Below are 16507 nucleotides of genomic sequence, written 5' to 3'. Positions count from 1 at the left end.
GCACAGTTCAAAATTAAGTCTCTTCTTATAAAACACTCCAGTATAGTTTTATATACTCCTACAATTTTGGTTCTTAAATGATAGATTTGTGGAGAAGTTGATTGCATTTCTCTATTTAAGTTATTAAATATAGGTAAAATAAATTTCAAAAACTGCAAAAAAGGTTTTGATAGTGGATCATTCAACTTTTGTAAAATAGTTTCTGCCGCTAACAATCTGTCATTTACAACTGCATCCACAAAATACAGTTTTAGAGCATCATATTGTTCTAATAGTCTTAAAACTACAGACTCAAGCGAAAGCCATCTTGTCTGGACGGGGTGAAGAATTTTGTGGACAGCAGTTTCAATAAACTTTTGAAATTCTTGATAAAAAGCAGTTCTCTTGGGGCTGCCAGCAATGTAATTGTGCACATCCCTTGCTAAATCCTCCACCCATCTAGGTAGTTTTTTGCATGCATAATTTGCACATAAACTAAAGCTATGGCAGATACACTTCATCAAAAAAATAGATTTGTTTTCTGCCTTTAATCTAGTCATCACAGAATTATTCTGGCCTGCCATTACATTAGCTCCATCAGAGGCAAAGCCAATTAGGTTCTCCTTGTATGGAATATTATATGTCTTGAAGAATTTGATAATTTTTCCGTGAATGTCATCTGCCTTTGCATCTTTCATGGGTATTAATGCAAGAAATGAGTCTCTTATTCTGGAAAGTAAAATACTTCAATGTAAGTTTAATATAAGTTATAAAAAAAGATATGAATATAATTAATATATGACATCTAGTCACCTTTCACCATCAAAATATCTAACGATAATTCCAAGGTGCTTCGTACAACCTCTGTCAGTCGACTCGTCAGCAATTAATGAAAAAGTAGTTGTTCTCAAACATTGTGTTATTAATTGGAGCTGGTATTTGCCCAATACATTCTTTATTATTGCTGTGCATTTGGTACGATGGCATTGAATTTTTTTGGCATCCTCGTATTGAGAACAAATTGCTTTTATTAGAAAAGGAAGATGATTTACCGAATTGAACGATAAATTATGTTCTGCTATATATGCTGCTAAATAGAAATCAGCTCTTTTTTTAAACTCATCTTGGTTGACTAAAGATTTGGTTATGTCAAGTAGGTTAGCTTGTTTTTTCATAGTTTTGCTTAGACGCTGGTGCATTGATGTTTCCATATGTCTATATAATTGCATTTTACCCGCTCTCACTTTTATTGTCTTATTGCACACTTTACAGTAAGCACCGCATTTATCTTTTTTATCTGATTGTAGCCATGTTCTGAAAGTTTCTTCCATCTCCCATTCTTTTTTGTATTTCTGATCATATTTTCGTTTTTTCGTCTTGGGCTGTTCGGCCTGTTCGGGTTCGGATTCGGATTCCAAAGATCTAAAAGAAAAAGAATGAAGGTGTGCAGAGTATGTAATTATTGTTAAAAATTATTGGCAGCAATAATTTGTATACCTGCTGTCAGAATCATAATTATCTTCAGATTCTTCGGAATAATCGGAATTCATTTTCAGGAAGGAAAATAACCCCTGGCCCCTGGCCCTGACGTGACAAATGAACTGAAACCGCGTGCTTTAATTGTATGTTATTTATGTTAAACTAAACAGACTAAACTTCTTTTCTTCAATTTCTTCTATTATGGCCGATGAATTGGGCCTTCCAATAGAAGTGAAAGTGAAACACGATAAATAACACCGCTCGCGATGGTAGTCTGGCTGCTGGCAGTACTATGACCAATCACAATCGAATTTGAGGAGAATAATCGACTGTGATTGGTCAATTCTTGCGACTCACGACTTTGCGACTCCCATTGTAGACCCCGCATTGGCCGCATTACTCTCCCTCCCTCCGCCTTTGTTAAACCTCATTATTTTCGTTTTCTCTGCATTCAGCTCCAGTCTCTTTCAAGAAAGTAAAGTAAAAAAACGGAAAACGGTAGATAATCCAGCTAAAACGGTAGGCGGTAGATTTGTAAGCCAAAACAGTAGATCTACCGCTAAAACGGTAGACCTGGCAACACTGTTCAATACAATCTTTCGTATACAAGTTTCAGCGCACCCTTGAGGACTGAAACCCTATTAAATCCCCCCACCACGAATCACGCGGCATAATTCAAGCGTATTATAAGATAATTTTTTTTTCAGGTGTATTATAAGATAATTTTTATGATTATTGCAATTATTTTTATATTTTTGAAAGAAAACACTGAAGAATTGTACTGGAATAAAAATAAGTATATTGCACATTTATGTATAAAATATTTATTTTTACATTAAAATGAGTAAATTACACTAGGTACTTAAAATTACTAACTCGTACTATTTACTTGAGGAGTGGTATATTTAACTGGATTCCTGCGTTTTTTTTTTTTTTTTTTTAGCAACGGATTTTGTGAATTGGTGTTTTTTATAATTATGCCGCAAAAATCGCGCTTCCCAATGACATCGGCTTTTAATAAAAATATCCATAAAAGCTATAGCTTTGTCAGGACTGCAGAAATTTAGGACAGGGCACGCATTATGTAATAGATTTGCAATAACTTTTAATATTTTCTTCTCGTAAAAAATATTTTTGAAATTTTTTTGAAACAAATGTTCCCATGCCAATACTGTTTGTCTCAGATACAAAATTGAATTTGTTTGAATCGCTATTTTTAAAAGAAGTAAATAATTTTTCATCAGAGTATGTAACGTTATCAGGGTTGAGTAATATAATTTGTTTGCATGCATTACATTTATGAAATTTAAAGAATTTCTTCGATAAATATCCACTCACATAATATATCGCATTTAATTCCGTGAATGACCTGGAATCAGAAAAATTTGAAATAAAATTTTCGTCATTATCCAAAAGTGTAATTGATGTTTGAGACGGTGCTGACGACGTTTTTTTAGTTTTTCTGACGATAGCATATTACTCAATTTAGCAAAGAGGTTGTTATCATCTATTTCGCAATTTAAGGCTTTCGTAACTCTCGTCATTTGTGATATCATTAAATTACGCAAGTCAAATTCAAATTGTTTAGGAGATGGATTGATACAGCAACCATTTTGTTCCCTGATTTTTGCAAAGAAATTTTCTAATGGATCCTGATTAAGGTGCCGAGTTCTCAATACTCCGACTCCATAATTTTCACGAAAGTCTTCAGCTAATTTCAAAACACCATTTATTGTTAGCATAAATCCTCGTATACACGGTGGTCGAGAAGTATTCAAAAATTTGCAAGCACATCATACATTTCGCTCAGAAAATTTGCATGTTCAGAGCCCGATGACATTGCATAATTCAATTTATGAGGAAGGCTTTTTTTGCCAAAGTGGAATTTAATGAGTCGAAAAGTTTGTCCATGTCAGTTAAAAATGTTGCTGTCATGTCACTGTCTTTTTGAAATTTTTCGGGAAACATGGTTTTGCAAACAAGAAGGGCTGTATACATGGAATTGGAAAATACCTGTGTTGCGTACGATACTTTCATTTTTGAAAAATAAGTTAGCTTAAAATGCTGATTTGTTATTTTAGGTAAAAGATTAGGTAAAGGACATTCGCTGGTTAAATTATAAGCCGTCTTAATGTCGTACCAGCTCACTAATCCATTGCGATATTTCATGTGCTTATGTTTGTGTAAATTATTTCGAATTGATTTGATCAAATGAGGTGTGTCAAACAAAAAGAAAATTTTGTGAGAATTATCGGGCATATATAAAAGAAAGGTTTTTCAGGGGTAACGTCAAACTTTTTTAATAACCTCAAGTTTTTCGGGCCTTGGTCACAAATAATGGATTTAACAATTAAGCCGGTTTTATTAATTTTTTTAATTGTATCATACACAATTTTTTAGGTTTTTTTTGTACTTCCCTTCTGACCTAAAAACCAATATCCCACGGTTTGTTTTAATCTAATATTAGGCGTAATCATTGCAACTAAGGCAGTTCTCGCCTCAACTGGCTCGCGCGTGACTCCGTCGTCCACAACCCCTTTGAATTCATTTGCTGCTTTATCATAATGCATTTCAGGATTGAGACTAATCTCATCAAACAACACTGAGACAACTTTATTTGAAACAGGAGCATTTTTAAATGACTCTTGAATCAAGGACAAAATCTGCTCGTTAAAACCTGGATTAACAGGGCATCTTTTCTGATATTCCCTAAGAGTTCTTTCAGTTGGCAAATATAGGATTTTTCTCAAGTATCGATATGCCTTTGGCGAAAGGTAGCAAATTGATAGTGCGATATTTTTTACAGTATCGTCGTATCTCCTTTGAAATTTCCCTATATTTGCCAACTTTAACTGAGTTATAAATAGAGCATGAGCTTCTTTCGACAGAAATAGTTGAGATCTCTTAATTAACGATTCTATTATTATCCTGTTCTTGATAGCTTTTATGGGTTTTTCTTTCTACTGTCTTTAAGGCGATTAATTCTACTGCGCAATACAGCTATAATTTTCTTTTGCTTATCAATAATCGCGGAACATTTCGACAGCTTTTCCTTGGCTAAAATCTCACAGTTAACTTGAATATCTGATGCTCCATTTAGAGTTGAAGTGGATTCTGGGTCCGCAGTTGTACGATTCGTTGGAAACGTAAACGCATCAGGAGCATATGTGTTTCGGGCAGAAAAGACACTGAAGACGGCGTATTCGACGTTGGAGTTTCTAAGGTGTCTTGATTTTAAAAGGAATAAAAGGAATGTGAGGTCTTTAAAGGAATAAAAGGAATGTGAAAAATATTAGGAGGAAAATTCAAAAGAGAATGTCAATATGCAAATGGTGTAAACATTTATTTATTAAAATAGCATTTCTGGTTACGATTATTACTTGCATATGACAATTCATATGATTATTAAGTCAATAAACGTAAACAAAAATAATACGTTTATTTATAGTCAATAAAGTTATGAATAAATTAATTACTTAAAAGACTCCTGGGTACTCGCCGCGGCCATGTTAGGTCATGACATCAAAGGCGAGACATGACACGTTGAGAATTCTTGCGTGCCATTTTCAAATAAAAAAAATATTTGGATGGCGAGTATGTGTGTGTACCCAGGAACCTTAATGAATAATATATAATGCTACCAATGCTACCACAATTGCTATCATGTTCTTACCTTGCGACCGCGCGCTTCAGGGACGAGTTCAGAAACGATCCGACGAGCATGCTCGATGGAGAAGATACCGACGGAGGGGACGAAGGCGACGATCGGTAACGTGAGACACCCAAACCACAGATTAATAGACAGATAGCCAATGGCCCCTCAAAAGTCGAGACCAGCATTTCCGTGCTTTGATTACCGACACACTTTGCCCCTTACCGACAGACTTTGCCCCTAGGATTGAGTCCGGACTAAATCACATTACAGACTTTGCCCCTGGTGCGAGTCTGGACTAAATATACCCGATTTTACCTACAGACTTTGCCCTTGGTGCGAATCCGGACTAATTTTGCAGTGATGCCAGATTTCAGCGGTGATGTCAGATGCTCGATGCTCGGTCAGCCGAGCCGGCGAGAATCGTGCTAGGCTTCTTGTTAATATCTCGGCGCTCGCGCGCGCGCGCGCACCTAGGTCTTGTCGCACTTATTAATTACTTATGATATTTATTGATTATTATATATATATATATATATATATATATATATATATATATATATTGAAATATATTTACCTATTGACTTCTGACTATTACTGTCTTCGGATAGTGCTGAACTGGAGTCAAACTCATTTTCTTTGTCGGTGCACTGTTTATCTCGACGATTCTGACTCTCATTAATGTTCACGTTGTATATTAATATTTCTCTAAATCAAAAAATGCATATCATTAATTGTAAAGGTATATACAAAAAGTGTGGACATTTTATAGTCATTCTATTAAGTTATTCTCGGCATAAAATAAACAAGTGCGAGCAAAAATCTAATTTCAATAACATTACCTATCTCCTTGCAGCCGATATATTTCCTTTAGTAAGTTCTCTTTGCCGCCATCGGTTATTATATACAATCCATTTTGGATTAACAGTTTCACGTACTGGATAGTATATGAATCATCATCTGAAATAAGTTAATAGAGTCATCGTTCAATAATGTATTAATTATCATACGATATAACAATATAAAAAACTATTTTTAGCTGCTTTTTTTTTACGAAGCAAAAACTGACACGAATTGACACACTTGAACACAGTGTATTATTTTGATGTCTGATGTGTTTAAACAGACACATAAATATGTTTTACGTATGTTGCATGTGCTTTATAAAAGAAAAGCAGTCTTTATAACAAATTTTTTCCATAGTTAGGTTATGAGATTGGCAGAATCGGTAGAATGTATACTTACTCTGTAATTTTTCATATAATTCTTCTTCACCATCTTCAAGTGTTAATTCTAAATTATTCGTGTTTATTTTTAATTTTATTGAATATGAAGCTCTTGAAGTATTCATTTCGAAAGTAAACTTTTATGTTTCGTCGAGGCAGGTTAAACAGGTTAAGGAGCCGAAAAAATGCGCACTCATGTTATGCACTCACCAAGCCGCAAGTGTTTCAGTGGGCATGCAAGAAACTTGCACTAGCGGTGCACTCGAGCAGTACCGTCCCGCACTCTATGAGTTCGCAGTGCGCACTCAGTTCTGCCCAATGAAAAACGCTAATAAATAATTTATAACCAGTAAAGGTTAACTAAGAAGTACCTATTATTCTATCATAAATTTTTATTAAATTTTCCGTGTCCTTCTGGAGGTTTATTGCCTGTGTGTGTTTTTTAATAAAAAAAAAAACATCTCCGCGATTTTTCTCTTTTTGACATTTTGCTCTCTATGTAATATTTTCGTTCCCGCCCAATCAAACTCGTGATTAAATTCAAGCCGATATTTGATTATTACCGAATGATTACTAACGTGCTTCCTAATATCAGTTTTATGTTTTTTGATTCCAGTTTTGGGGTGTCTTTTTGTTTGTCCTATATATGAGTAAGTTTCCACCGAGCGTTCGAATCGGGTCAGAGTCGGGTTAGTCTGTACTGATTGTGTTCTCCTCAATCGTGGCATACGGACGTGCTTCTTAACACGCTCTACGTACATTATTTAATTTTATACTATTTTAATTTTATATCTTACATTATTATATTATATTCACACTGACAACGCATAAATCATGTATGTTCGGCGTATCGCCTTGTAAATAGTATAGTTACTTCATGTTCATGTATTCATGTATCGTTTATACTTAGTTGCATAAGTCGTTTGTAATTCTCGCGCGAAACGTCGGCGGATCGCGATCAGCCAAATCATGCGACTCACCTGTCGGTGCTGCCATCGCCCATCCGCCGACGGTATCCACCCCTTCGGAAAGGGAACAACTACTCGCCGCAGCGACATGTTCCAGGACCGCGGGGACAGAGCATTAGCAATCCAGCCGTCTTACGGCAAACACATTTTGGACAGCCGTCTTACGGCATACAATCATCGTCAAATAGTCGGAGAGGACACACCTCTCATCAGAACTTATCGTCAAACCGCCGTGCGGCACACACACACACACACACACACATAGTCTAAGAGCCGTCTTACGGCACACGTTCGCCGGGCAAAACGCATCACGGAATCGCCTTTGCCGCCTTGCTCAACCGGGAGTGCGCACGTCTCCTACTGCCTTTTCCTGCCTGCTCTATCGCTTGCTCTCCACCGTTTTGCTTGCTTGCACGAGTCTTGCCATCGCATGCCGAACGAGACCCACGGAGCGGCCAAGTTCAGGGGACAGGACGAGGATTGGCGGAATCACGGGGACGACGGCCGACACGGTGAGTCGCTTCGCTTAATATTTCGTTGCATGCGTTTCTGCTTTCGCGTTAAACATTTGATAGTCGTGAGGGAAACCCCCCTCTGGTCCTTCGAGTATCGCAAATCTTGCCTCCGGGGCGAAACTATCCCCTTTCATTGGTCCTTCGAGCCGGATTTCGCGTTAGAAAATTACCGCCGACCTTTCGCTCACGTCGCATTATTCATTAACTTGTTAATTTTCGCACATTCTTTGTAATCGCGCATCGCGATAACACGTGGCGCGTGGTAGTCTCTCGCGATATCTTTCGTTCGCAACTCTTTGTGACTAGAATACTCGCGTGAACTTCTCTTGTCGCAACCATGCTATTGTTGTTATCTGCCTTTGTCGTGAATACGGTTAATTGTTTGTTCTTATAGTCGCGAGACGCAGTAACGCGCGGCGTGTTAACAATCTTTAGTCTCGCGCGATATCTCTCGTTCGCAATTCTTAATTCGCAGCGAGAATACTCGCGTGAACATCTCGCTCGTCGTAACACGTTTCGCCGCTGTTATTCGCATTAACGCGAATTGCAATAACGCGTGGCGTGTTAATAATCTAATTAATTCGCGACGAGAATACTCGCGTGAATCCACGATCTCGCGCGATATCTCTCGCTCGCAATTCTCTCGCTCGTTGTAACACGTTTCATTGCCGTTATTTGTACTAATCGTAAATTGCGCAATTGACGCGGTAATTAGTTAAAGCCCGTCATTGTTAACATAGAAACCGAAATATTCAGATCTCGAATATTCTCGGGCAGACCATACGTTTTCGCCGCGCCGTCGACGGCCTTGACGCTCGGTCACGGGCCGGCAGCGTATATACACATTTTTTCTACACAAGCTCGCGTTCCATAATAACGCGCTACATTATTTTCGTTGTTGCTGGGTGTGTTTCGGCCAGACTCAAAATACATATTGAAAATACATACTGAAACTATTATTCCGATCGTTGGAATTTTCGCAAACATAATTGCCACCGATCGAATATACTGTTCGTCGGCACTGGTTCCCGGTATAGAATATATTGTAGCACTCAAGGTAATCTTATTAAAAATCATAATTACAATTATAATCACAATTGCAGAAGAAGTTGGCGTAATTGATGCTCATGTCGTGGATTATTGCTCGTGTCATGTGTATACTGCTCATGTCGTATACGCTGCTCGTGTCGTAGCTCCGCGCACCACATGTATTACTGAAAACTTAATCTGAACAAATACTTGAGTGCATGTCTCGTCGTAACCGGGCACCTGTGCCAATCTAATTGATAATTTTGATCGCTGATACAACTATTTTCTTATTTTTGTACATCCCTTGCAACCCTCTTCCTTGTTAGCTCTACCCGCATTTGACGCCCTTTTCTTGCGTTCGCCATTCGCTCTTGCGATTAACAAAATTGTCATTTTGATTGCGCTATATATCGTGTTTGAAAAACATTCTATCGGGAATATCGTGCCTTCGCGTAGGAATCCGAACCGAGCCATCCGTTATTTGTCATCTTGGCGAGCGGAACAGTTGTGTTGTTTTTCTAGCATTCCAAAGTCGAGGCTTATTGTTCTCTAGTATTTGTCGACATTTCGTGCTGAGCTGAGTTGTCGTTGTTTCGAGTTCACGTGAACCCCCAATCCTGCGCGCGTGTTCCACTTGTTTGGTTGATTTAGCGTCGTATTCCGATTATCATGGGCCAGGTCACATAACTAAACGCGAGCTGTGTATACATCGGATGAGGGAGATCCATGAGCTGTCGATGCTCGCCGTGGACAATGACGCACAGAGGCCAAATTTCCTAGTTAGATACCCTACCGTGGCTGGACTGATTAAGGATTTTGAGGCGGCTCACCTCAAAATAATCCAAGACGCCTCAGACGAGGAGTTTACCGCGGAAGACGCAATCCGTAAGGAATTCGATACGATACGCTTCGGAGTAATCGGGCGTTATGAGAAGTTTGTGGGCGCCGACCGAGCGGCCGCCGCGGCCGCTCAGGCCCCGGTCCAAACGTCGTCTATCCGACTGCCCAAAATCTCACTTCCGGAATTCTCGGGAGATCTCGCGCTTTGGCCCTCGTTCATCGCGTTGTTCAACGTTTCTATTCACGAGAACCGGAGCATTTCCTCCATGGAGAAGTACCAATATCTGGTAGCCTCATTGAAAGGGAAGCGCTCAACGTCGTGAAGAACCTCCCCTCTCCGCCGATAACTACGCGATAGCTTAGGACGCCCTGATTTTGCGATATCAGAATAAGCGGAACTTAGCGGATTACCACGTGGATTTAATGCTAAACGCCAAGCCGTTAAAGTTGGAGTCAGCCGCTCCTCTCCGCACGTTGTTGGACACATTTACTGAAAATACACGAGCATTGAACTTGTTAGGGTTCCCCACGGACTCTTGGGACTATTTACTTCTCAAATTCTTGTTAGAAAAACTACCTTGTTCGCTTCGCGAGAAATTCGAATCCGAACACCGAGCAGAGGAGATACCAAAGTACGCGCAACTCACGAAGTTCCTATCGGATCACTGTCGGGTTCTCGCGTCCGTATCGGGCCCCACGAGGATGCCGATCGAGTCACAGTCGTCTTCGGTAAAAAATTCCGCATCGGCCTCGTCGCTTGCTACTCAGACTGCCGAATGTCCGGTGTGCGAGGAACAACATCTCGTGTTCAAGTGCCCTCGATTCTTGAAATTATCCCCTCGGGAAAGGCATTCAACGGCCAAAACCGCGAATTTGTGTTCCAATTGCCTTCGCGCGGGTCATGGCACTAACAACTGCACATCGACGGGGACGTGCCAGTCGTGCCAGGCTAGGCATCATACCCTATTGCATTTCGGACGGAATTCGGGTCCAGCGAGCACCCCGGCGGATACCGGAGCCCCCTCCGAATCGGCCGTCGACGAGAGTTCGTCGCCACAAAATAATGAACCCCTCGTCACCATGGCTAGCGTCGCGAAATCGAGTTCGACAGTATTATTGTCAACGGTGCAGGCCGAAGCTCTCGACGTTCACGGAAATCCCTTCCCTGTTCGCATTCTTTTGGATAGTGCCAGTCAATTAAACTTCATTTCGGAAAATTGCATGAAAAAGGGTGGTTTCAGACGAACCAAGTGTCGTACTGTAGTCCTAGCGGTAAATGATACTAAAGCGGCTGCCACTCGAGGTAGCACCTCACTCGTGATTCAAGTACAGGGTAATGGCAATACTCGCGTTCCGATGGAGGCTACGATTCTCCCACGCATCTCCGCCCAATTACCTAGTAGGCCAGTCGAACAAAGAGCGTGGAAACACATAGAGGGATTAAAGCTCGCGGATCCGCAGTATCACCGACCTGGTCCCGTCGACATCTTAATCGGCGCAGATATCTTTGCCTCGTTGATTCGGGACGGTCGTCGTGTAGGAAGGAAAGGTGAACCAGACGCCTTTAATTCCATTTTCGGCTGGGTTCTGGTTGGCTCAGTGTCGACGCAAGCATCTCAGTCTACACATTCGTTTCTAACTCTCGATTCTCTAGATGCACCTCTCAGTCGATGTTAACAGTTAGACGAGATCCCCACGCACTCGGGGGTCACAAACTCAAGCGGGAGGTCTCTCGTCCGCACGCCGCATGGGCGCGTCGCGGCAGGGACAACCGCGCGCGTGATGTCTCTCGTCCGGGCGTCGCATGGGCACGTCGCGGCGAAGGTATCCGCGCAATCGTTGTTTCGCTTCACCACGCGGGACGTCTCTCGTCCGGGCGTTGCATGGGCACGTCGCGGCGAAGATATCCGCGTAATCGTCGTTTCGCTTCACCACACGGGATGTCTCTCGCCCGGGCGTCGCATGGACACGTCGCGGCGAAGACATCCGCGTAACTGTCGTTTTGTTTGGACGAGGTCAAGTCCTTACACGCTCACCTCGTCATCATGCACCGCCGAGTCACACGCGCTCGGGGGTCACAAACTCAAGCGGGAGGTCTCTCGTCCGCACGCCGCATGGGCGCGTCGCGGCGGGGACAACCGCGCGCGTGATGTCTCTCGTCCGGGCGTCGCATGGGCACGTCGCGGCGAAGGTATCTGCGCATCCATAGCGTTGTTTGGACGAGGTCGAGTCCCTATACACTCATCTCGTCATCGCGCACCGTCGAGTCACCTACACTCACGGTGCCCTTGGACACCGCCGTCTCGGCGTAGCACCACTCGGGTGTCGCCGAACGGTAGGACCTTACCGCCGCCTTGGCGTATCGCCTTGTTCCTCCCGCTATCGCGGAGGGCTCGTTGGGTGTCGCCAAGCGGCCGGACCTTATTCGGAGGTCCTGAACGAACTCGCAGCCTTGATCCAGGGGGGCTCTTGACCCCACTCATGCTCGCATATTGTCTCCGATTCATTAATAGAGCTGGATCAAATGTGCTCACCCTCGCCGTGTATCAAATCGAATTTCACTCGACCTTGTTATACCTCGTCAAATTTGTACAATCTCGTTGTTTCACAGAGGCTATCAGTAGCTTAAGACGCAGTCAGAGTTGCTCCAGACCTCTGCGAAAACTCGCCCCCTTCTTGGATGCTCGCGGAGTCCTCAGGGTGGGCGGCAGGCTGACTCATTCCGCCATCTCATACGAGGCTAAACACCCGGCATTGCTGCCTAACCGACATCGACTCACGGAACTTATAGTAGAGCGCACCCACCGCCTACATTTGCATCCGGGACGTCGAGCGTTACATTATATCTTGTCACAAAACTTCTGGGTCCTAGTAGAAGCTATCCTGAACTCCAGACCCCTCTGTCCTACCAGTACAGATCCCAACGACCTCGGGGTGCTCTCCCCGGGGCATTTCCTCACCCTGGAGCCTCTCGTGGCGGTTCCACACCCTGACCTGAACCCGGTGCCGATGAGCAGACTCGATCAGTGGCAAATGGTGCAACATACGCACCAGCAGTTCTGGAAGAGGTGGCATGATGAATACCTGCACACCCTCCAACAGCGACCGAAGTGGTTGCAATCGGCACCTACGGTAAAAAAGGACACACTGGTCCTAATAAAGGGCGAAAACGCCCCTCCCTTGCAATGGAGGCGAGGGCGAATCGTGGAACTGCGCTCGGGCCGTGACGGCGTCGCTCGGATCGCTACGGTGCGGACGACGGATGGCGTACTTACCCGTCCTCTGGTGAAGCTGGGCCCACTGCCGATGGACACTTCGCCAGAGGAACCTATTCAAACGTAGAAAATACGTCGTATTTTGGTGGGCGGTATGTTCGGCGTATCGCCTTGTAAATAGTATAGTTACTTCATGTTCATGTATTCATGTATCGTTTATACTTAGTTGCATAAGTCGTTTGTAATTCTCGCGCGAAACGTCGGCGGATCGCGATCAGCCAAATCATGCGACTCACCTGTCGGTGCTGCCATCGCCCATCCGCCGACGGTATCCACCCCTTCGGAAAGGGAACAACTACTCGCCGCAGCGACATGTTCCAGGACCGCGGGGACAGAGCATTAGCAATCCAGCCGTCTTACGGCAAACACATTTTGGACAGCCGTCTTACGGCATACAATCATCGTCAAATAGTCGGAGAGGACACACCTCTCATCAGAACTTATCGTCAAACCGCCGTGCGGCACACACACACACACACACACACACACACACATAGTCTAAGAGCCGTCTTACGGCACACGTTCGCCGGGCAAAACGCATCACGGAATCGCCTTTGCCGCCTTGCTCAACCGGGAGTGCGCACGTCTCCTACTGCCTTTTCCTGCCTGCTCTATCGCTTGCTCTCCACCGTTTTGCTTGCTTGCACGAGTCTTGCCATCGCATGCCGAACGAGACCCACGGAGCGGCCAAGTTCAGGGGACAGGACGAGGATTGGCGGAATCACGGGGACGACGGCCGACACGGTGAGTCGCTTCGCTTAATATTTCGTTGCATGCGTTTCTGCTTTCGCGTTAAACATTTGATAGTCGTGAGGGGAACCCCCCTCTGGTCCTTCGAGTATCGCAAATCTTGCCTCCGGGGCGAAACTATCCCCGTTCAATGTAAGTTACTTATTGTTAGATACTCTAATTTTATATTTCCTTTATTTTATTTTATATATCACAATACAAAAGGGAAATTCTTTTTCTGCCTATAGTCTTCAGTTTCTGACTTACGGGCACAGTGTCATGAATTGCCTGTTAAATGTATTTGTAAGAGCTTTATTCACCTTAAGAGGGTCCGAATTTGGACTGAAACGTCGTTTTATCTATTAATAAATTTGCTAGTTATGATCAAGGAAGTTTGTTGATATTATATTATATATATATATATATATCAGGTGATATATATACATATATATCAGGTTATTCGACATAAATAAATATATAAAATACGGTATTTATATAAATATATTTGTTAACGAAAATATCTCATACGTATATATGAAAAATTGAATATTTCCAAGATATTAATTAACTTAAAAGTATAACAGTCATCGACAAATTCAATTTCTTACAAATATTACACTCGGAAATATTAATTGTAGGCCAAATAAAAAAATACGTGTTTCCTCTTCTACGGAATTTTTTTCAGAAAGGAATTGTCAAAATAATAGGAGTACAGGTCAAAGCATGAACATTTCTGCAAGAGTGATCAACATAATTTTTTACTAAATATTTTTATGTTTATTAATTATTTTTACATCTTTACATTATTCCAAAGATCGCTCTTTGATTATTGTGCAACAGCAACTCAGATTCTCGCCGAGATACCGAGAAAGCATTTCCAGCGTAAAAACATCGTCGATCGCGCGAGCTAAGTGAGAGCGACAAGGAGAGAGTAATGTTCTCCCTCTCGCTCGGCACTGCCGAGCGCTACCGACACACCGATAGACCGAGCGTCACTCTGTGTGCGTAGTGGAGGGGGCGCGCATGCGCGAAAAACCGGGCCGGATTCACATCACTGCGTTGAAGAGGACGACGACGAGGGAAACGACCAAGAAGAAGACGCCGAGGTGATTTCAAGCAACGAATCTGGACAAGATAACTACTTTGACGCCGATTCGGAAGCAGAAGTCTCAGAGGCTGAAGAACTATTAGAGCAGTCTAATAATCTTCCGCGACACGGAAGATGACCACGATGAGACTAAAATAGAACAGACAGCCAACATTTAAGATCGCGCTCCGATGCAACCTGCGCTTAGAAGGTCACAGAGAACTCGAAAACCGAAAGATTATGGAGATGACTTTTTTACCTACTTAACTACAAGTGATATTTTTACGGATTCAGTCAACGTAGAAGAAGAACTAAATGGACGAGATCATCGTTTCTGGATGCAGGCGCGATGAAATACAATCTTTGAAAAAAAATCAAACTTGGACGCTGGTCGACCCTCCGCAAGACAAGAAAATCCTAGATACAAAATGGGTATTCAAAACCAAAGTGAACGCCGTGGGAAAAATCGAAAGGTACAAAGCGCGATTGGTCGTGAGAGGATGTTCACAGGTAACAGGTATCGACTATAATGAAGTATATTCTCCGGTAGTTCGATATAATTCAGTTAGATTACTACTTGCCCTAGCAGTCAAACACGACCTCGAAGTACATCATATGGATGTAACAACTGCATATCTTCAAGGAGATCTGAGTGATGACGTCTACGTGCGTCCACCCAAAGAGATGATCGAAGATGGACAAGAAGGCAAGGTATGGAAGCTCCAAAAAGCTATGTATGGGCTCAAACAAAGTGGAAGAGCATGGAACGAGAAGTTGGGCTCCACGTTAAAGAAGATGGGGTTTCAACAATCGAAGGCGGACCCCTGCATTTACTACAAGTTTGAAAGTGGAAAGATAATAATAATAGCTATTTACGTAGATGACATCATGATTTTAACAAACGACATAAATACTATGATAGAGACTAAAAAATCCTTAGCGAATAAATTCAGAATGAAAGATTTAGGAGATAAAAATTTTTTTCGGAGTAAGGATAGAAAGAGATCGACAATGAGGCAAAATACGGATAGATCAGAGCACCTACACTGATAGCGAATTCGGGCGCTTGCACTAGTGCACACTGAGTGCGCACTAAGGCTTGTTCTTAATCAATTGTTATTATTTACAGATCATCTTAAATACTTCTTAGTCTGTAAAATGATTTGTACAGCATCCATATAGATATTACAGATTGTTTTATTGGCTAAAAAGTTTTTAAATGTGTATTTAAATGACTTTAAATATAAGATTGGATTATAAACAAGCCTTAGTGCGCACTCAGTGTGCACTAGTGCAAGCGCCCGAATTCGCTATGAGAGAAAAAAACTGTTGTACCAACTTAAAAGTGAATCGTAAAATTAACAAAACTCTTATTTATTTCTTACTACAACCTACTTCTGTAGTATCTACTGAACTTTTCAGTTATAGTTACAGTGTTGCCCAATAGGAGCAACGGTTCACTAGTTTTGTCAATGTGACGTAACCTATTTGCAGTTACAATAACTATAGGCTGCGTGGAAACGTCACTCGAGTGCTGTTTCCAAGCGCAGGCTTACATTTCTCGTGTACGTATTTAATCAAATAAAGATATGGACGAATTCGTTGAAGATATTCTGACACAGTGGAATTTAAGTTGTTTAAATAAAAAATTTAAACGTAAGTATTTATTCCTACATATACATGTATTATAAATTCGTATGCTCTTTGTTGAGGATAGAAACCAAAATT

This window comes from Temnothorax longispinosus, chromosome 4, assembly GCF_030848805.1.
Source record: "Temnothorax longispinosus isolate EJ_2023e chromosome 4, Tlon_JGU_v1, whole genome shotgun sequence".
In the NCBI taxonomy this organism is placed as follows: domain Eukaryota; kingdom Metazoa; phylum Arthropoda; class Insecta; order Hymenoptera; family Formicidae; genus Temnothorax; species Temnothorax longispinosus.
The sequence above is the reverse complement of the archived record's forward strand: the minus strand, read 5'-3'. Positions refer to the sequence as shown.